This window comes from Gorilla gorilla, chromosome 6 (assembly GCF_029281585.2).
Source record: "Gorilla gorilla gorilla isolate KB3781 chromosome 6, NHGRI_mGorGor1-v2.1_pri, whole genome shotgun sequence".
In the NCBI taxonomy this organism is placed as follows: domain Eukaryota; kingdom Metazoa; phylum Chordata; class Mammalia; order Primates; family Hominidae; genus Gorilla; species Gorilla gorilla.
Window position 1 is genome coordinate 139,705,478 of NC_073230.2, and position 22,781 is coordinate 139,728,258.

At 40.5% G+C, this 22,781-nt stretch overlaps 1 protein-coding gene and 1 pseudogene across 1 annotated transcript in view; both read right to left on the reverse strand.

Moving 5' to 3' along the window:
• Positions 1 to 22,781, reverse strand: part of COPG2 (COPI coat complex subunit gamma 2) — a 158,405-nt gene that overhangs the window by 117,119 nt on the left and 18,505 nt on the right. The window lies entirely within an intron of this gene.
• Positions 17,899 to 18,427, reverse strand: LOC129534633 (glutamyl-tRNA(Gln) amidotransferase subunit C, mitochondrial-like; annotated as a pseudogene).

Consider the following 22,781-nt stretch of genomic DNA (forward strand, 5'->3'; position numbering starts at 1 on the left):
TTAGTATTTTCTGAATTACAACTGTGGAGTCCTAATCAGGGAAAAGAAGTCAGGCTGGCAGGACCAAGGAAAAGAAAAAAGAGAACGCAGATAAGCTGTAAGTCGGCCTTTCTTCATGGTCTAGGACACATAGCCCTCCTGCACAAATAATTCACAATCTTCCTATGCCCAACTTATCACTAGACCATCAGCTAATAGAAAAATGCAAGTTAGCTAACTGCAACCTTGGCATTATCAGTACTGCACAAAGCCCTCTTCAGCACAGCAAGAGCACCATCCTATAAAACCCCCGGCAAGCCTTTGTCTCCCCAAAGTCAGCTCCACTCTTGCTGACTGGGCCATTGCACCCTAGCAACATGTTTCCACTTTTTTAAAGAATCTGTCTTTCTTTACCTACACCCGTCTTGGTCAATTCTTTTCACCGTCTTCATGACACCAGCCCCAGATAGTCACTACCCACAGCAACAACTTTAATCTTTCTAGTTGTTGTTCCTGCCTGGTGGTTGCTAACCTCCCTCTTCTATCTATCTACAACTTTAGTGGTTGGCCACTGCTTGCCCCAAAGACTTTGGGGATGTGGGGGTGGGGGGTGCGGTTCGGGGGGCAGGGTGCGGTTCAGGGGAGGGATGAGGAATTACCATAGTGGCATTTGTCAGTTTTTCTTTTTACTCAAAGTGGTTTCATACTTTTCAGTATTCTCTGAATTGAAATAACTCTGAGGGTGTAGTTTTACCAAGAACAACTGTAGTTGTAAAATTGTTTCTTATCATTTAGGGAGATTTTGAGTCATTGATTAGTATACAGCCTTCATTGTCTTCAACTAACTACAAGTCCATATATGTCATTCAACTCGTGTGTTTAGACAATCCATTATTAATATAATTACTGATTATGACTGCATTGAAATCTGTGGTCTTGTTAGTTTGTTTTCTGTTTTTGTTGTTGTTGTTGTTTTGCAGGAGACTACAGTTTTATTATTCCTCAAATCAGTCTGTGGTCTGGCTAGTTTTATATTTGTTCCATCTGGTCTTTGTTTCTCTGCCCATCTCCTCTACCTCCGCCCCCTTTCTGCCTGAGTTTGGGTTAACTGAACACTTTTTTCCTTTAATAACTTTGGTACCAACTATTTTTATTATTCCATTTTACTTCCTTTACTAGTTTATTGTTTATACTTCTTTAAATTTTTTTTAGTTGTTGCCCCAGGGTTTATAATTTATATCTTTACTTAATAACTAAGAGTATCACTTCGTGGCTAGAATAAGAACCTCTCAAGGGTATATTCCCAATACTTTCCTTCTATTCTTTGTGTAATTGTTCTAACATATTTTACTTTTATATATGCTTTAAACACATTACACTACTATTTTTTGTTTTAGACATACAGCTATTGTCCAGAATAATTTTTCAAAAGGAAAAAAGTGAATGTGATTTTGCCTTGGCTTGTTTCCAGTGTTCTTTTTGTGTAGCTTCAAGTTTCTGCTTGGTATCATATTCCTTCTATCTGAAGAATGTCCTTTAACATTTCTTGCAGAGTAAGACAGCTACCAATAAATTATCAGTTTTTGTTGTGTAAGAAAGTCTTTAGGCTGGGCACAGTGGCTCATCCCAGTAATCCCAGCACTTTGGGAGGCTGAGGCAGGAGGATCACTTGATGCCAGAAGTTCAAGACCAGTCTGAGCACCGTAATGAGACCTCTCTCTACAAAAACAAAAATAAAAAATTAGTCAGGCATAGTAGTGTTCGCCTGTAGTCCTAGCTACTCGGGAGGCTGAGATAGGAAGACTGCTTGAGCACAGGAGTCATGCCACTGCACTCCAGCCTGGACAACAGAGCAAGATGCTGTCTCATAAATTAGTAAGTCTTTACTTTTCTATCACCTTTTAAAGATATTCTCACTGGGTATAAAATTATCAGTTGACACAACATTGTCTTCTAGCTTGCATGTTTTCTGAAAAAAACAGTCTACTATAATCTGTTTCTATCTGTATAATGTTTTGTCCTTTTTTTGGGGGGGGTACCTTTAAAATTTTCTTTTTAAATTTTCTTTTTGGCAGTTTCACTGATATGCCTAGAGGTATGTGTATGTGTCCCATGTGGTGTTCTTTGAGCTTTCTGGACACGCATTTTGTTGTCTGTAATTAATTTTGGAAAAAAAATGGCCATTATTACCTCAAATGCTTTCTCTCTCCTTTCTCCTTCTGGAATTTTATTATTATTATCATTTTTTTTTTTTTTTTTGAGACAGAGTTTCACTCTGTCATACAGGCTGGAATGCAGTGATGTGATCTCGGCTCACTGCAACCTCTGCCTCCCGGGTTCAAGCAATTCTCCTGCCTCAGCCTCCCGAGTAGCTGGGACTACAGGCACATGCCACCATGCCTGGCTAATTTTTTGTATCTTTAATAGAGAGGGGGTTTTGCCAAGTTGGCCAGGCTGGTCTCAAACTCCTGACCTCAGGTGATCCACCCACCTCGGCCTCCCAAAGTGCTGGGATTACAAGTTTACGCCACCACGCCTAGCCCTTCTCCTGGAATTCTACATATGCTAGTCTGTTTGATACTCTCTCAGCTCTTGGAATTCTTTTTTAGGAATTCTTCTTGTGTGTCAGTTTAGGCATTTTTATAGACCTATCTTCAGGTACATTTATTCTTTCTTTGGCTGTGTTAAGTCTACGAATGAATCTGAAAGCAATCTTCATCTCTGCTACTGTTTTTAATTACTAGCATTTTGTTTCTTTCTTTCCTTTCCTTTTTTTTTTTTTCAGACAGAGTTTCGCTCTTGTCGCCCAGGCTGTAGTGCAATGGCGCAATCTCGGCTCACTGCAACCTCTGCCTCCCGGGTTCAAGTGATTCTCTCGCCTCAGCCTCCCAAGTAGTGGGATTACAGACACGCGCCACCACGCCTAATTTTTGTATTTTTAGTAGAGATGGGGTTTCACCATGTTGGCCAGGATGGTCTCGATCTCTTGACTTCATGATCCACCTGCCTTGGCCTCCCAAAGTGCTGGGATTACAGGTTTGAGCCACCGCACCCAGCCCCTATTTAGGTCTTATTTAATTTCTATCACCAATGTTTTGTAGTTTTTGGTCTACATATCTTATACATCTTTCATCAGATTTACCCCAAAGTATTTCATATTTTGATGCTACTGTAAACAGGATTAATTGCAACTTACAACTGCTCTTGGCAAGTATATACAACATAATTGATTTTTGCATATTGATCTTGTATTCTGCAGATTTGCTAAGCTCACTAATTACTTCCTATAGCTTTTGTTGGATTCCACAAATTTTCTACATAGACAATGTCATCAGCAAACAAAGAGTCTCAGTTTTCTTGTTCAGATTGTAATTTTTCTGTATACTTGCTCTATGTTTTTGAGAGATGAGTACTGAAATTTCCAGCTTTAATTGTGGATCTGTTGATTTCTCCTTTCAATTCTACCAATTTTTGTTTCAAGCACTGTGAAACTCTGTTATTAGCTCCATAAACAATATTACTTTGTCCTCTTGGTAAGTTGACCCCTTTATCCCTAGTAATATTATTTATTCTGGAGTCTACATTATCTGAAGACATAGAGCTTCTTGTGATTACAGTTAGCATGGTATACCTTGCTTCATCTTTTTACTTCTAATCTATTTGTTTCTTTATATTTAAGGTATGTTTTTATAGGCAGCATAAAGTTGGATTTGGCTTTTTTAACAAATCCAATCTGAGCTGGGCACAGTGGCTAATGCCTGTAGTTCCAACTACTTGGGAGGACCGCTTGAGCCCAGGGGTTTAAGGATGCAGTGAGCTATGATCATGTCACTGCACTGAGTGACGCCATCTCTTAAAAAAAATCCAATCTAGCCATCTTTGCCTTTTAATTGAAGTGTTTAGAATACGTGCCTTTAATGTAATTATTGATGTGGTTGGGTTGGAGTCTGTCATCTTGCTATTTCTTTTCCATTCATCTCATCTGGTTTTTGTTCCCTTTTCTTTTTCTTTTCTTTTTTTTTTTTTTTTTTTTGAGATGGAGACTTGCTCTGTCACCCAGGCTGGAGTGCAGTGGCATCATCTGGGCTCACTGCAACCTCCGCCTCCCAGGTTCAAATGATTCTCCAAGTAACTGGGATTAAAGGCACGTGCCATCACATCTGGCTAATTTTTGTATTCTTAGTAGAGATGGGGTTTCGCCATGTTGGCCAGGCTGGTCTCCAACTCCTGACCTCAGGCGATCCACCTGCCTCGGTCTCCCAGTGTGCTGGGATTACAGGTGTGAGCCACTGCACCTGGCCTGAATTTTGTTCCCTTTTCTTTTCCTCCCCAACCTTCTTTTGGGTGGAATATATGTTATGATTCTATTTAACTCTTTCATTGGCTTATTAGCTATAATTCTGCATTGTTATTTTAGTGGTGGCTTTATACAGTAAATCTTTAACCTATTAGATTTTCTTCAAGTGCTAAAACACTTCATAAAGAGGATACAAACTTTATAGTAATAAAGTACCATTTTTCTTCTTTGCCTCATGCTATTTTTGTCACAGATTTTATTTTTACATATGTTATAAACTCCATACTAAATTAAGACTTTTCTTTAAGCAGTCAATTAACTTTTAAAATTACTTAAACAAGGAAATTTTCTTGTTTATCTACTCAGCTTAACATTTCCAGTATTCTTCATTTCTTTGCATAGATCCATATCTTCATTATCATTTTCATCCTGGTGAAAAAATCCCCTTTATAATTACATGTGACTCTGTCAGAAATAAATTCTTTCAGCTTTTTTTAAGTCTGAAATTGCCTTTTTATCACCTTCACTTTTGAAAGTTATTTTCACTGGAAATCGAATTCTGGATTGACAGTTGTTTTCAGCTGTTGTTGTTTTCTTTAAGTACTATCCATATGTTGTTTTGGTGGGATCAATCTAGTGTCATCTCCCTTCAGCCTGAAAAAACTTCATTTACTATAATATTTACTGTAGAGCAGGTCTGCTGGTGACAAATACCTTTCAGTTTACCTACATCTGAGGAAGTCTTTATTTCACCTTCATTCCTGGAAGATATTTTCAGTGGATATGGTATTCTGAGTCATCACTTCCTTTCTTTCAGCACTTTAAAGTTGGTGTTCCACTGTTTTTAGACTTCCAGATTTTCTGATGAGAAACCCACAGTGATGTGTATATGTAATGAATCATGTTCCTCTTGGTGCTTTCAACAGTTTTCCTCATCTTTGGTGTTCAGCAGTTTCATTAAGTGACTGAGAGCAGAGTCCTTTGAATTTACCTTGTCTAAGTTTCACTTAGTTTCTTGAGTCTGTAAATTTATCTTTCTCCAAATTTGTAAGTTTTCAGTCATTATTTTCTCAAATTTTTTTTTCGCACCAATACCTTTCTCCTCTTCTTCAGGGACTTCAATGACACGAATGTTAGGCCCTTTGATACAGTCTCACAGGCCAATGAGGCTGTTCATTTTTGTTTTCTTTTTTCTCTCTCTCTTTTCAGTTGGGATTTATTTCTACTGGTTTATCTTTAAATTCACTAACCTGTTCCTCTGACATCTCCATTCTGCTACTGAGATGAACCAATGATTTTTTTTATTATTATTATACTTCAAGTTCTGGGATACATGTGCGGAACATGCAGGTTTGTTTCACAGGTATACATGTGCCATGGTGGTTTGCTGCACCCATCAACCTGTCATCTACATTAGGTACTTCTCCTAATGATATCCCTCCTCTAGCCCCCCACCCCGAGACAGGCCCCGGTGTGTGATGTTCCTCTCCCTGTGTCCATGTGTTCTCACTGTTCAACTCCTACCTATGAGTGAGAACATGCAGTGTTTGGTTTTCTGTTCCTGTGTTAGTTTGCTGAGAATGATGGTTTCCAGCTTTATCCATGTCCCTGCAAAGGACATGAACTCATCCTTTTTTATGGCTGCATAGTATTACATGGTATATATGTGCCACATTTTCTTTATCCAATCTATCATTGACGGGCATTTGGGCTGGTTCCAAGTGTTTGCTATTGTGAACAGTGCTGCAATAAACATACATGTGCATGTGTCTTTATAGCAGAATGATTTATAATCCTTTGGATATATACCCAGTAATGCGATTACTGGCTCTAAAGGTATTTCTGGTTCTAGATCCTTGAGGAATCACCACACTGTCTTCCACAATGGTTGAACTAATTTACACTCCCACCAACAGTGTAAAAGCATTCCTATTTCTCCACATCCTCTCCAGCATCTGTTGTTTCCTGACTTTTTAATGATCGCCACTCTAACTGGCATGAGATGGTATCTCATTGTGGTTTTGATTTGCATTTCTCTAATGACCAGTGATGATGAGCTTTATTTCATAATCTCTTCTTTTGAGAAGTGTCTGTTCATATCCTTCACCCACTTTTTGAGGGGGTGGTTTTTTTCTTGCAAATTTAAGTTCTTGGTAGACTCTAGATATCAGCCCCTTGTCAGATGGATAGACTGCAAAAATTTTCTCCCATTCTGTAGGTTGCCTGTTCACTCTGATGATAGTTTCTTTCGCTGTGCAGAAGCTCTTTAGTTTAATTAGATCCCATTTGTCTATTTTGGCTTTTGTTGCCATTGCTTTTGGTGTTTTAGTCATGAAGTCTTTGCCCATGCCTATGTCCTGAGTGGTATTACCGAGGTTTTCTTCTAGGGTTTTTTATGGTTTTAGGTCTTACATTTAAGTCTTTAATCCATTTTGAGTTAATTTTTGTATAAGGTGTAAGAAAGAGGTCCAGTTTGAGTTTTCTGCATATAGCTAGCCAGTTTTCCCAACATCATTTATTAAATAGGGAATCCTTTCCCCATTGCTTGTTTTTGTCAGGTTTGTCAAAGATCAGATGGTTGTAAATGTGTGGTGTTATTTCTGAGGCCTCTGTTCTTTTCCGTTGGTCTATGTATCTGTTTTGATACCAGTACCATGCTGTTTTGGTTACTGTATCCTTGTAGTATAGTTTGAAGCCAGGTAGCGTGATGCCTCCAGCTTTGTTCTTTTTGCTTAGGATTGTCTTGGCTATGTGGGATCTTTTTTGGTTCCATATGAAATTTAAAGTAGTTTTTTTCTAATTATGTGAAGAAAGCCAATGGGAGCTTAATGGGGATAGCACTGATTCTACACATTACTTTGGGCAGTATGGCCATTTTCACAGTATTGATTCTTCCTATCCATGAGCATGGAATGTTTTTCCGTTTGTTTGTGTCCTCTCTTATTTCCTTGAGAAGTAGTTTGTAGTTCTCCTTGAAGAGGTCCTTCCCATCCCTTATAAGTTGAATTGCTAGGTATTTTATTCTTTGTAGCAATTGTGAATGGGAGTTCACTCATGATTTGGCTCTCTGTTTGTCTATTATTGATATATAGGAATGCCTGTGATTTTTTGCACACTGATTTTGTACCCTGAGATTTCGCTGAAGTTGCTTATCAGCTTAAGGAGATTTCAGGCTGAGATGACGGGGTTTTCTAAATATACAATCATGTCATCTGCAAACAGAGACAATCTGACTTCCTCCTATCTGAATACCTTTATTGCTTTCTCTTGCTTAATAGCCCTAGCCAGAACTTCCAATAATATGTTGAATAGGAGTGGTGAGAGAGGGCATCCTTGTCTTGTGCCTGTTTTCAAAGGGAATGCTGCCAGCTTTTGCCCATTCAGTATGATATTGGCTGTGGGTTTGTCATAAATAGCTCTTATTATTTTGAGATACGTTCCATCAACACCTAGTTTTTTGAGAATTTTTAGCATGAAGGAGTGTTTAATTTTATCAAAGGCCTTTTCTGCATCTATTGAGATAATCATGTGGTTTTTGTCATTGGCTCTGTTTATGTGATGGATTACATTTATTGATTTGTGTATGCTGAACCAGCCTTGCCTCCCAGGGATGAAGCCAACTTGATCATACTAGACAAGCTTTTTGATGTGCTGCTGGATTCGGTTTGCCAGTATTTTATTGAGGATTTTTGCATCGATGTTCATCAGGGTTATTGGCCTGAAATTTTCTTTTTTTGTTGTGTCTCTGCCAGGTTTTGGTATCAGGATGATGCCGGCCTCATAAAATGAGTTAGGGAGGAGTCCCTCTTTTTCTATTGTTTGGAATAGTTTCAGAAGGAATAGTACCAGCTGCTTTTTGTACCTCTGGTAGAATTCGGCTGTGAACCTGTCTGGTCCTGGGCTTTTTTTGGTTGGTAGGCTATTAATTACTGCCACAATTTCAGAACTTGTTATTGGTCTATTCAGGGATTCAACTTCTTCCTGATTTAGTCTCGGGAGGGTGTGTGTGTCCAGGAATTTATCCATTTCTTCTAGGTTTTCTAGTTTATTTGCATAGAGGTGTTTATAGTATTCTGTTATGGTAGTTTGTATTTCTGTGGGATCAGTGGTGATATCTCTTTTATCATTTTTTATTGTGTCTATTTGATTCTTCTCTCTTTTCTTCTTTATTAGTCTGGCTAGCAGTCCATTTATTTTGCTAATCTTTTCAAAAAACCAGCTCCTGGATTCATTGATTTTTTGAAGGATTTTTTATGTCTCTATCTCCTTCAGTTCTGCTCTGCTCTTAGTTATTTCTTGTCTTCTGCTAGCTTTTGAATTTGTTTGCTCTAGCTTCTCTAGTTCTTTTAATTGTGATATTGGGGTGTAGATTTTAGATCTTTCCTGCTTTCTCCTGTGGGCATTTAGTGCTATAAATTTCCCTCTAAACACTGCTTTAGCTGTGTCCCAGAGATTATGTTACGTTGTGTCTTTGATCTGATTGGTTTCAAAGAACTTATTTATTTCTGCCTTAATTTCGTTATTTACCCAGTAGTCATTCAGGGGCAGGTTGTTCAGTTTCCATGTAGTTGTATGGTTTGAGTAAGTTTCTTAATCCTGAATTCTAATTGGATTGCACTGTGGTCTGAGCAACTGTTTCTTATGATTTCTGTTTTGCATTTGCTGAGGAGTGTTTTACTTCCAATTATGTGGTCAATTTTAGAATACATCCAACGTGGTGTGGAGAAGAATGTATATTCCGTTGATTTGAGGTGGAGAGTTCTGTAGATTTCTATTAGGTCTACTTGATCCAGAGCTGAGTTCAAGTCCTGAATATCCTTGTTAATTTTCTGTCTCATTGGTCTGTCTAATACTGACAGTGGGGTGTTAAAAGACTCCCACTATTATTGTGTGGGAGTCTAGGTCTCTTTATAGGTCTCTAAGAACTTGCTTTATGAATCTGGGTGCTCCTGCATTGGGTGTATTTATATTTCATATATTTAGGATAGTTAGCTCTTCTTGTTGCATTGATCCCTTTACCATTATGTAATGCCCTTCTTTGTCTCTTTTGATCTTTGTTGGTTTAAAGTCTGTTTTATCAGAGACTAGGATTGCAACCCCTGTTTTTTTTTTTTTTTTTTTTTTTGCTTTCATTTGCTTGGTAAATATTCTTCCATCCCTTTATTTTAAGCCTATGTGTGTCTCTGCATGTGAGATCAGTCTCCTGAATACAGTACACCAATGGATCTTGACTCCTTATCCAATTTGCCAGTCTGTGTCTTTCCACTGGGGCATTTAGCCAGTTTACATTTAAGGTTGATATTGTTATACGTGAATCTGATCCTTTCATTACGATGCTAGCTGGCTATTTTGCCCATTAGTTGATGCAGTTTCTTCATAGTGTCAATGGTCTTTACCATTTGGTATGTTTTTGCAGTAGCTGATACTTGTTTTTCCTTTCCATATTTAGTGCTCCCTTCAGGAGCTCTTGAAAGGCAGGCCTGGTGGTGACATAATCTCTCAGGATTTGCTTCTCTGTAAAGGATTTTATTTCTCCTTCACTTATGAAGGTTAGTTTGTCTGGATATAAAATTCCGGGTTGAAAATTCTTTTCTTTAAGAATGTTGAATATTGGCCCCCACTCTCTTCTGGCTTGTAGGGTTTCTGCAGAGAGATCCGCTGTTAGTCTGATGGGCTTCCCTTTGTGAGTAACCCAACCTTTCTCTCTGGCTGCCCTTAACATTTTTTCCTTCATTTCAATGTTGGTGAATCTGACAATTATGTGTTGTGGGGTTGCTCTTCTCGAGGAGTATCTTTGTGATATTCTCTGTATTTCCTGAATTTGAATGTTGGCCTGTCTCGCTAGGTTGGGGAAGTTCTTCTGGATATCCTGAAGAGTGTTTTCCAACTTGGTTCCATTCTCCCCATTACTTTCAGGTACGCCAATCAAACGTACGTTTGGTCTTTTGACATAATCCCATATTTCTTGGAGGCTTTTTTCATTCCTTTTCATTCTTTCTTCTCTAATCTTGTCTTCACACTTTATTTCATTAGATTTATCTTCAATCTCTGATACCCTTTCTTCCACTTGATCAATTTGGCTATTGATACTTGTGTATGCTTCACGATGTTCTCGTGCTGTGTTTTTCAGCTACATCAGGTTATTTATTTTCTTTCTAAGCTGGTTATTCTAGTTAGCAATTCCTCTAACCTTTTTCCAAGGTTCTTAGCTTCCTTGCATTGGGTTAGAACATGCTCCGTTAGCTCTGAGGAGTTTGTTATTACCCACCCTCTGAAGCCTACTTCTGCCAATTCGTCAAACTCATTATCTGTCCAGTTTTGTTCCCTTGTTGGCAAGGAGTTGTGATCCTTTGGAAGAGAAGAGGCATTCTGCTTTTTGGAATCTTCAGCCTTTTTGCACTGGTTTTTCCTCAGCTTTGTGGATTTATCTATCTTTGGTCTTTGATGTTGGTGACCTTCCGATGGGGTTTCTGTGTGGACGTCCTTTTTGTTGATGTTGATGCTATTCCTTTCTGTTTGTTAGTTTTCCTTCTAACAGTCAGGACCCTCTGCTGCAGGTCTGCTGGAATTTGCTGGAGGTCCACTCCAGACCCTGTTTGTCTGGGTATCACCAGCAGAGGCCACAGAACAGCAAAGATTGCCGCCTGTTCCTTCCTCTGGAAGCTTTGTCCCAGAGGGGCTCCTGCCAGATGCCAGCTGGAGCTCTCCTGTATGAGGTGTCTGTTGACCCCTGCTGGGAGGTATCTCCCAGTCAGGAGGCACAGGGGTCAGGGACCCACTTGAGGAGGTAGTCTGACCCTTAGGAGAGCTTGAGCACTGTTCTGGGAGATCTGCTGTCCTCTTCAGAGCCGGCAGGCAGGAACGTTCAAGTCTACTGAAACTGCGCCCACAGCCGCCCCTTCCCCCAGGTGCTCTGTCCCAGGGAGATGGGAGTTTTATCCATAAGCCCCTAACTGGGGCTGCTGCCTTTCTTTCAGAGATGCCCTGCCCAGAGAGGAGGAATCTAGAGAGGCAGTCTGGCTACAGAGGCTTTGCCGAGCTGCAGTGGGTTCCGCCCAGTTCAAACTTCTGGGCACCTTTGTTTATACTGTGAGGGGAAAACCACCTACTCAAGCCTCAGTAATGGCAGACACCCCTCCCCTCACACCAAGCTCAAGTATCCCAGGTCGACTTCAGACTGCTGTGCTGGCAGCAAGAATTTCAAGCCAGTGGATCTTAGCTTGCTGGGCTCCGTGGGGGTGGGATCCACTGAGCTAGACCACTTGGCTCCCTGGCTTCAGCTCCCTTTCCAGAAGAGTGAACAGTTCTGTCTCGCTGGCATTCCAGGCGCCACTGAGGTATGAAAAAAAAAAACTCCTGCAGCTAGCTCGGTGTCTGCCCAAACGGCCGCCCAGTTTTGTCCTTGAAACCCAGGGCCCTGGTGGTGTAGGCACCAGAGGGAATCTCCTGGTCTGCAGGTTTGAAGACCATGGGAAAAGCGTAGTATCTGGGCTGGAGTGCACCATTCCTCAAGGTACAGTCCCTTATAGCTTCCCTTGGCTAGGGGAGGGAGTTCCCCAACCCCTTGCACTTCCCTGGTGAGGCAATGCCCCACCCTGCTTCAACTTGCCCTCCAGGGGCTGCACCCACTGTCTAACCAGTCCCAGTGAGATGAGCCGGGTACCTCGGTTGGAAATGCAGAAATCACCCGCCTTCCACATTGATCTCGCTGGGAGCTGGAGACCAGAGCTGTTCCTATTTGGCCATCTTGCCAGCCACACCTCCACGTCTGAGCCAATGAATCTTTTTACTTTACATATTATAGTCTGTCATTTCTAGAATTTTCATTTGGTTTTGTATATATAGTTCACTGCTGAGAATTCCTCTTTCCATTGATTTCAAGAGTGTCTGCCTTTATAGTACATGGTTGCAGTAGCTGCTTTAAAGTATTTAAGAATCCCTACAACTGGGTCATTTTGGGGGTATCTATTGATTATCTTTTCCCTTGAAAATTTCCAAGTTTTTTCCAATCAATAGATACCAACCCCAAAATGACACACTTGTAGAGATTAACATTGGTTCAATGGAACCAATTTCCTTTCCTGGTTGACTGGTTTTGGATTGTATCCTGGATATTTTGATTATGTCATGAGACTCTGGATCCTGTTAAAAGCCTCTGGGGACTATTGACTTTTTTGTTTTAGCAAGGAATCAACCCAGTTAGTTTCAGATTACAAGTTCTGCCTGGCCTTCTGTGCATATTGGTTCCAATGTCAGTTTATACTTCAAAGCTTTTGCTATGCTTCTTTAGGAATAGTCCATACGTGTAGTGCTTTGGTAAGTTATCCATTCCTCCACGTCTTTCCTCATGTCTTTTTTCCCATACCATCTGGCAGTCAAAGACACCTTTCCCAGGTCGTCAGCCAGAAATATGGGGTTCTCTCAAGAGTTTCAGCTCCCTGTACTATGCAAGTGGGCCCACCTTCATGATGAAGAGGTAAGAAAAGATAGAAAGAAAAAATAATAATGTGGCTTTTCCCCCACTCTTCACCCAACAGCCGTCCCTTTTCTCAGTGGTAGGTTTCTTCTCAGGGTTTTAAGTGCTCACAACATTGCTGTCGTATCCTAGTAAAGTTGTTCCACAACTAGGGCTGACCTCAGGACGGGAAAGAAAACAAGAAAAACACAAACAAACAAACAAACAAGGATTCTCCCCCAGCTCTCCAGCCTGCAGTCACCGCCAATTTTTTTTTTTTTTTTTTTTTTTTTGTAAACTGTGCTCAGGCCAGAGAGATGGACTTCTTTCTCAGTCTCTATTGACCACACCTACTATATAGTTCCCTGATTCAGACTGCCCTTGGGTCAAACTCAAGGTATAAAGATGAAAATTAACCATGAAACTCACTGTTGCTATACTGGTCATTCATTAAGTAATTAAGTATTGTTTTCTCTCCCTAATTCACCTACTATATTTACTATTTGGAGGCTTCAGGTAATTGTTTTTGTTTTTTTGTCCAGGGTTGTTGTTATTTTTTATTATTATTATTATTATTATTATTTGTAATCACTGGGAAAGATGGGCTCCAGTAGCTTTATTTCATCTTGGCTAGAATTAGAAGTCTCCTGGCTTTCCCTTTTATTCGCTGTTGTTCATTTCACTAGGCTTTAGAGAAGGAAGTTTTATGACCTGGCATCACTTCATCATCTTTCCTGAAAAGTCTGCCCCAATTTCATTTTAAAATAAAATAAGTGTTAATCCAAATAAATCAGGAAAGTTGGCTTGCAAACTGGGCAGGAAAAAGAGAAGGGAAGTAGGAGACAGAAAGGTTTCTCAACACACATTAACACACCTTTCTCCACTTCTGCCTGTGTGAGTGCTTTCCTGAGGTAGAGAGGGAAATAAATAATCCTTCTGATTCCAACTCCCTTGCTTGAAGAGAGAAAATGGATTATCTTTTAACTCATGCAACACTTTTATTGCATGTCTAATAATACAAAGCACTTTTCCAGGTATTGATGATACAAAGTTATATGTGTTTCTTTCTCTCAAAGAATTAATAATTCAGAGGGCAGAAAAACTATGCAAATAATTATAGTACAATATATTAAAATACCAGAACAGAGGTTAAAAAAAAAAAATGAAGTGTTAGAACAACCGAGGCTGGGGGTAGTGGCTCTCACCTGTAATTCCAGCACTTTGGGAGGCTGAGATGAGAGGACTGCTTGAGGTCAGGAGTTCAAGACCAAACTAATCAACATAGCAAGACCCTATCTCTCAAAAAAAAAAAAAAAGAACAACAGAGAAGACAATGACTAATCTGTCAAGAAAGAAGAAGAAGGAAGTCAGTACCTATAATGACATGTATTTGAGCTATGTGGAAAAGGAAACAGAATAATTCCAGGCACAGGGAGAAGCATGTACAAATATAAAGGGTATCAAAGAGCATGATGAGTTTGGGAAAGAACTACAGCACTGATATGAACCCTAGGGAATACCAATATTTAGATGACAGGCAGAAGAAAACCAGCCACTTCTGAGCTATCATAGGATAAAATGGAGAAATCAAAGAGGAGAGGAAATCCAGGACTATGGTTTCTGAAAGCCAAAGATGGTACAACTCCAGGAAGTATTTAACCATGTTAAAACTGGGAGAGAGGTCAGGTAAAATGTGGACAGAAAATTAACTTTTAAAATTAACTAAGTAAGAAGTTACTGGAAATCTTTGAGAGGAGTTTCACTACAGTGGTGGTTAAGTCATAATAGTATCTCATTTTCTTGTTCTAAACCATTTCCTGGCAGTAAATCTTCAGAAGTAATTATTCAGGAACAGCTGCACCATTCAAATAGAAAAGCTGTTTCAGGCTTGTGTATTTCTTACCAAGTGGATTAACTTAGCATTTAGTTTCCTTAGGAAGCACAAAGTATTTTTCTCCCCCTACCCGAATCCACACATTATCGCCACAATTGATTTCAAAACTGCCTAGCTGATAAGTTTCTACAACCCATTTATTTCTTCCTAAACCATGGTCTTTGAATTTTTCATTTGATTTTCTGAAACCAGGACGTAACTCATCACATACTGATGCCCACTCCCCAGAGTACTTCCTAATGTGAGTGATGGATCATTCCTCAGGACTCAATTCCAGAATTCTCAATTCTGTCAATTCTCAATTCCTCAATTCTCAATTCCTCAATTCCTCAATTCTCTCAGGACTCAATTTCAGACTTTCACTGGGTGGGTGCCATCACATAAGGGTATGCCTTCTTGTAATGAGTAGAACAGTATAATCAGGTTGTCAATATACATTTAGTTAGTTAAGACACTAACTACATCTTTTTTTTTTCACCGAGCTGTAATTTATACAAAAAAATGGACAACTTAAATATTATGTTAAATCAGTTTTGGCAATTGTGATCATCTATGTAACCTCCATCCAAAATAAAAATACTGAACATTTCCATCACCCCAGAAAGTTCCCTCATGCCCATTTCCAATCAATTTCCTCTAACCCAGCAGACTTCTGACTTCTATCACCACAGATGAGTTTGGGGGCTGTTCTTGGAGTTTATACGAAGAGAATCATCCAGCATATATTGTTTTGTGTCTGTTTTCTTTCCAACATAAATGTTTTAGAAGTTTATCCATGTTGTTGCCTGAATCAGCAATTTTTTCCTTTTATTGCTGAGTAATAGTCTATTGCATGAATATACCACAATTTGTTCCTTCTTCTTTGATGAGCATTTGGGATGTTTCCAGTTTAGGGCTATCATAAATACGAGGGGACTTCAAAAAATCTGTGGAAAAATGGAATTAAAAAATAAACCTAACGGCTGAGCACAGTAGCTCACGCCTGTAAGCCCAGCACTTTGGGAGGCCAAGACAGGCAGATCACTTGAGGTCAGGAGTTTGAGACCAGCCCAGCCAACATGGTGAAACCGCATCTCTACTAAAAATACAAAAATTAGCTGGGCGTGGTGGCACACAGCTGTAATCCCAGCTACTTGGAAGGCTTAAGCCTGGGAGGCGGAGGCTGCAGTGAGCCAAGCGCACACCATTCCACTCCAGCCTGTGTGACAGAACAAGACTCTGTCTCAAAACAAAAACAAAAACCATAGGCTGGGGGCGGTGGCTCCCAGCACTTTGGGAGGCCGAGGCGGGCGGATCATGAGGTCAGGAGATCGAGACCATCCTGGCTAATATGGTGAAACCCCGTCTCTACTAAAAATACAAATATCAGCCAGGCGTGGTGGCAGGCACCTGTAGTCCCAGCTATTCGGGAGGCTGAGGCAGTAGGATGGCATGAACCCGCGAGGCGGAGCTTGCAGTGAGCCAAGATCGCGCCACTGCACTCCAGCCTGGGCGACAGAGCGAGACTGTGTCTCAAAAAAAAAAAAAAAAACCACAAAAACTATAAATTTTATTTATTGACATAGCTCCATCAAGTTCAAGACACATTTTAAAGTGATGATACCAGTCACTTAGTCCATCCCTAAACAATTGAAGTTGCTGGGAATGTAAGCATGTCAATGCAGTCATTTTTACATTATTATTATTTTTTTAAGGAGCCAGGAGTAGATAACTTTGTTTATATGGGGATTAAGATAGTTGCTCTAATGTTGGTTTGAGAACTTCAACTCCAACGTTCAGGGTTCTCTTTAACTTGAGTTAAACTCAAGGCCAAGCTTGTAAATTAAGCTGCCTTAAAGAAAAAAGAAGCACTGCAGATAAAAGAAGGGAAAGGGAAAAATAAACACAGACTTTTAAGAATGAGTAACAAGCTACGCATCGTGGTTTACGCCTGTGATCCCAGCACTTTGGGAGGCCAAGGCATATCAGAGGATCCTCTGAGGCCAGGAGTTCAAGACCAGATAGGCAACATAACAAGACCCCATCTCTATTTAAAAAACACACACACACAAATTAACTGGAGGTGGTGATACACACCTGTAGTCCTGGCTACTCAGGAGGCTGAGGTGGGAGGATCACTTGAGCCCAGAAGTTGGAGGTTGCAGTGATCTGTGATCACACCACTGCACTCCAGCCTGGGTGACAGAGAGAGACGCTATCTCAGAAAAATAAAAGAAATGAGCAGCAGTGCAAAGATCATTGGGAAATTCTTAGCCAAAACCAACTTTGGCAGTTTGGTTAGAGGAAAAAGTCTCTCTCTGATTCTATTACTTAGAATCTATTAATTAGAGAATGAATCCCTAAATAGGTTTCATTTATTCTTGGTATCTGTTTTAAAACAAAAAACTCCACAATCTTGGACTCATGTCAATCTAATAATCATTTTGGGGGTGGAAAGGGCTACTTTGTCCCAGGCCCACAGCTACTTTTAGGATAAGTTCTCTTTTCAGAAAGAGAAACACTAGGTATGACTAGTATCCCTTTTGCATCTAATCACTTTGTGGGATGGCAGATGGTTCTAGGTTAGGAGTTCCCAAGCTCTAGTCTACTTTGAACACTCTTCAGACCATAGTAGAAAGTTAGCCCTTTTCTAGGAACAAAGTGGGTACCTAGGAACAAATTCAGGTATGTCCGGTGAAGATACGGCTGCTCAAATCAATTCAAATAGCAACTAAAAATGACAACCAAGGTTGTCACATAGTGATCAAGATGCTCCATCTACCATTTAAGTAGATGTAAAAGTTCACTTTCATGCAGTTGGTATAGTCCTTTGGCGAGAGTTAAAGGGGGATAAATAGTGTCTTCCATACTGAACAGGCCTGTTAAGTGAATACCTTGGAAGCTATTTCCTTGGAAGCTGACTTTTGCTTTCCTTTTACTTCAGTTAGTATCAGGAACTCATTGCCTTGTTGGCGCCAGATATTTCCCAATTCTGTCTTCAGAAGAGTCTGCTATTAAGAAATGCTGGCCGGGCGCAGTGGCTCACGCCTGTAATCCCAGCATTTTGGGAGGCCGAGGCGGGCAGATCACCTGAGGTCACAAGTTCGAGACCAACCTGGCCAATATGGTGAAACCCCTTCTCTACTAAAAATACAAAAATTAGCCGGGTGTGGTGGCAGGTGCCTGTAATCCCAGCTACTCAGGAGGCTGAGGCAGGAGACTCACTTGAACCCAGGAGGCGGAGATTGCAGTGAGATGAGATCGCACCATTGCACTCCAGCCTGGGGGACAAGAGCGAGACTTCATCTCAAAAACAAAAAAAAAAAAAAGAAAAGAAATGCTTAAGCATCCATTTTTTCAGGTGACTGGAAAAAGCAGGAAAATTAGTATTCACAGTAAGAAAATATGGTCCTCATGCTTCCACGTATTCAGAGAGTACCCCCTTTCCAGAATGAGCTACTCGGCTGTGTGAGAAAGGCCCTTGTTCATCCAGCTTTGGCAAAGAGATATTACCTGGGGAGCCACAAAATACTCCTTCACGACGCAATGGGAGTTTTGTAGTAATTCTTCAGCACCGTTGCCTTCTACTACATTGTTAGATCTCAGGTATAGACATCTGCCCTCCAGGACCGACTCCATGGGCTCCACCCGTCGGTGTCCATGGGGTGGAGCCCATGGGCGAAGATGATGTCTTTCTCCAGCCGGACCACTGCCTCGCGACTGCCAAAGTCCACAGGCACTAGAGGCTCCAGGGGCTCAATCACCTCAATCATGATCCGGCCACTACCTTGGAGGTGAAGCCCTGGCGCCCACCCAGCCACATCGCCCACACTCACCCATTTTTCCATTATTAACTGAAGAAAAATGGATGCCCTTTAGAGATTTTTTCCAAGATTAGGAAGCAAAAGAAAGAAGCCAGATAAGAACTCTAAGGTGGATGCCTACGGACACACTTGCAAAATTGCCCTTGTTTGATGAGACAAATGAACAGACACACTGTCATGGTGGAGAAGGACTCTCTGGTGAAGCTTTCCCAAGCGTTTTTCTACTAAAGCTTTGGCCAACTTTCTCTAAATACTCTCATAATAAGCTATTATCATTACTTGGCCCTCCAGAAAGTGAACAAGCAAAATCCCTCAAGCATCTCCAAAAACTGTTGCCATGACTTCTGTTTTTGACAGGTCCACTTTTGCTTTGACTGGACCACTTCTACCTCTTGGTAGCTATTGCTTTGATCATACTTTGTCTTCAGGATTGGACTGCTAGCCACATTTCTTCTCCCATTACAATTCCTCAAGGAAATGTCTCAGGATCTTGATCTCACTTGTTCAAAACTTCCACTTAAAGCTCTGCTCTTGCCTGCAGCCCATCTAGATGCGATAGTTTTGACATCCATTAAATAGTTTCCTCAACTTTAATTTTATCAGTCAGAATTGGGTAAGGCTGAACCAAATGAGGTGTCTATATATCGGCTGTTGCTGCTGTTAATCATCAGTTTTATAAATTGATGTAGATGGTCTGCTGCTGAAGATGAAGGACTTCATGGTTAACATTGTCTCATCCCTTCTTAATACAACTTATCCATTTGTAAACTGCTGATTTCTTTGGGTCACTATTGCCATGCTTTTTTGTAACACATCAATAATTTCACCATTCTTCTACCCAAAGTTCACCATAAATGTAATGTTTGTTCTTGTTTCAATTTTAGAAAAATTGATGTTGCTCTGAAATGGATTATTTTCAAACGGATGTATTAGTGTCTCAAGCTAGATACTGTTCGGACATGTTATTAACAAGTTAGTCATGAGTTTATATTTTAGTGCAAAAAAATTTTGAACTCTGATATGGTTTGGCTCTGTCGTCTCCACCGAAATCTCATCTCGAATTGCAATCCCCACGTGTTGAGGGAGGTAGGTGATTGGATCATGGGGGCAGTTTCTCCCATGCTGTTTTTGTGATAGTGAGTGAGTTCTCATGAGATCTGATAGTTTTATAAACGGCAGTTTTTGCTGTGCTTTCACTCTTTTCTCTCTCTTGCCACCATGTAAGATGTGCCTGCTTCCCCTTCTGCCATGATTGTAAGTTTCCTGAGGCCTCCCCAGCCACGTGGAACTGTGAGTCAATTACACCCCTTTCCTTTATAAATTACCCAGTCTCGGATAGTGTGTGTGTGTGTGTATGTGTACATATATATATATATATATATATATATATATATATATATATATATATATATATTTTTTTTTTTTTTTTTAATGATGGAGTCTCGCTCTGTCACCCAGGCTGGAGTGCAGTGGTGTGATCCTGGCTCACTGCAATCTCTGCCTCCCAGGTTCAAGCGACTCTCCTGTCACAGCTTCCTGAGTAGCTGAGAGTACAGGCGTGTGCCACCACATCAAGCTAATTTTTGTATTTTTATATGGGGTTTCCCCATGTTGGCCAGGCTGGTCTCGAACTCCTGACCTAAAGTGATCCGCCCCACCTCAGCCACCCAAAGTGCTGGGATTACAGGTGTGAGGCACTGTGCCCGGCCTCAGGTAGTATCTTTATAGCAGTATGAAAATGGACTAATACAAACTCCATGGATATTTTTTCATAACACACATTTCCCACAAACTTTTTGAAGAACCCTCATAAGGCTGTTATGACATTCTTGTACAGTCTTTTTTGTGGCCATATATGTATTCATTTTCCTTGAGTAAATACCTAGAAGGGGTATTACTGGTCACAGGGCAGGTATATAATTAACTTTATAAGAAACTGCCAAAACTTTTCTAAGGTGGTTGTATCATTCTACATTCCTATCTACAGTGTATGGGAGTTTCAATTGTTCCAAATGTTCCGTATTGGAATAGGCTTTTTTATTTTGGTATTGTCAAGCTTTTTTGTTTTAACCATTCTAGTGGGTATGCTGTACCTCATTAAGATTTTTTTTTTTTTTTTTTCGAGACGAAGTCTCACTCGGTTGCCCAGGCTGGAGTGCAGTGGCATGATCTCGGCTCACCACAACCTCTGCCTCCCGGGTTCAAGCAATTCTCCTGCCTCAGCCTCCTGAGTAGCTGGGACTACAGGTGCCTGCCACCACGCCCAGCTAATTTTTTGTATTTTTAGTAGAGATAGGGTTTCACCGTGTTAGCTAGGACGGTCTCGATCTCCTGACCTCGTGATCCACCCACCTCGGCCTCCCAAAGTGCTGGGATTACACGCGTGAGCCACCGTGCCCAGCCTATCTCACTAAGATTTTAATTTGCATTTCCCTGATGACTAATACTGTTGAGAACATTGTGCTTATTGGCCATTTGCATATATTCTTTTGTGAAGTATGTGCCTTCAGATTTTTTTAATCTCCATGGTTTCTTGCCAAGCCAACAAATTTTCTATGCATACAGAAAGGTCATCTATAATACTAGTTTTCTATTCCTGCTGTAACAAATTACCACAATTAGTGGCTTAAAACAACATGAATTTATTATTTTCAGTTCTGTAGATTAGAAGTCCAACGTAAGTCTCACTGGGCTAAAATCACTGTGTCATTAGGGCTATGTCCATTTCACAAGCAAAATACATTCATTCACCCCCTTCCAAGATCCCCCCAAAGTCTCAACACACTGCAGCATCAATTCAAAGTCCAAAATCTCATCTAAATTTCATGGACTCAAAAATCTCAATCTTATTATCAAAATCTAAATTTGGTATGGGTGAGACTCTTGGTATAATCCATCCTGAGGCAAAATTCCTCTCCATCTTCAGACCTACGGAATTAGAAAAGAAATCCCCTGCTCCCAAAATACAAGGACAGGACTACCATAGGATATAGTTACAGATATTCCCATTCAAAATGAAAGAAAGTGAAAGGGAAGACATCATTGGTCCCAAGCAATTTTGAAATCCAGTTAGGCAACCTGGAATAGGTCTCTGCACGGGCAGAATTCTGTAAAGTTCTCAGTTCCACCCTATAGGACTGCCCTTTTGCCCTCAGAGTCTTCCTTCCTTTTTCATAAAGGGTAACCAGCATGTATTTAAAGCTGAGTAGTTTCATCGGCTTGCTTCCTGCCTGTAGAATCTGGGGCTCTGATAGCCTTCTTTCACTTCATCCTCTCATTTCTTTTCTAATTCCACAGGTCCACAGATGAAGAGGAATTTTGCCTCCTCTTTGAGTCTTTCACTTCATCCTCTCATTTCTTTTCTAATTCCATAGGTCCACAGATGAAGAGGAATTTTGCCTCCTCTTTGAGTCTTTCACTTCATCCTCTCTCTCTCCCTCTGAGTGCTGCTGACGTAGAATTCTCAAAACCTTGTGGGTCTACCGTATAAGTACAGAGACTCACTCCATTAGACAAGAGGCTTCTCCACAGATCTTGCCTAGATAATCCCATCTCTATTTCTGGCTTCTACTTAGATGCTAAGGGAATCTATGAGTCACACCCCTTGATCTCTTCAGTGTTTTGTGTGAGTGAATGCTCTGACCTTTTCATCTTTCTGAGGTTTCAGCAAAAGGTTGTGCAGTGACTCCTTTGGCTTTTTCTTTAGAGCACATTTTCCTGACAGTGAAACTCCTGACTTTAGCACCCTTTGCCACTTGGGTAGACTAAGAATTTCCAAAATCATCAAGCCCTGGTTCCTTTTTGTTTAACAGGTCTCTTCTTGATTTATTTCTCTACTTTCAATTTTACTATTAGTGGCAAAAAGAAACTAGGCCATAACTTCAACACTTTGCTTGGAAATCTCTTCAGTTAAACATCCAAGTTCACTGTTTGTAAGTCCTCCTTTCCACGTAATTGCAGTACACAAGCCTGCTGAGCTTTCTGCCACTATAACAGGGATCCCTTTTCCTCTAATTCCCAACATTTTCCTCTGAGCCAGCACCTTTAATGCATTTCCACCATCTGTTCACAATGATTTAGGTATTCTCTAAGATGATAAATGTTTTCTCTATCCTGCTCCTCACTTTTTTCTAAGTCTAATAGAGTCATTAACATCCATATTTCTATTGTCATGGCAATCTAGGCGTTTTCTATCTTGCACCTCAAAATTCTTCCAGATGTGCTCACTGCATAATTCCAAAGCTACTTCCACATTTTTAGGTATTTGTTACAGCAGCACCCCACTTCCAGGTACCAAAATCTGCATTAGTCTTCTATTGCTGCTGTAACAAAGTACCACAAACTTAGAGGAAA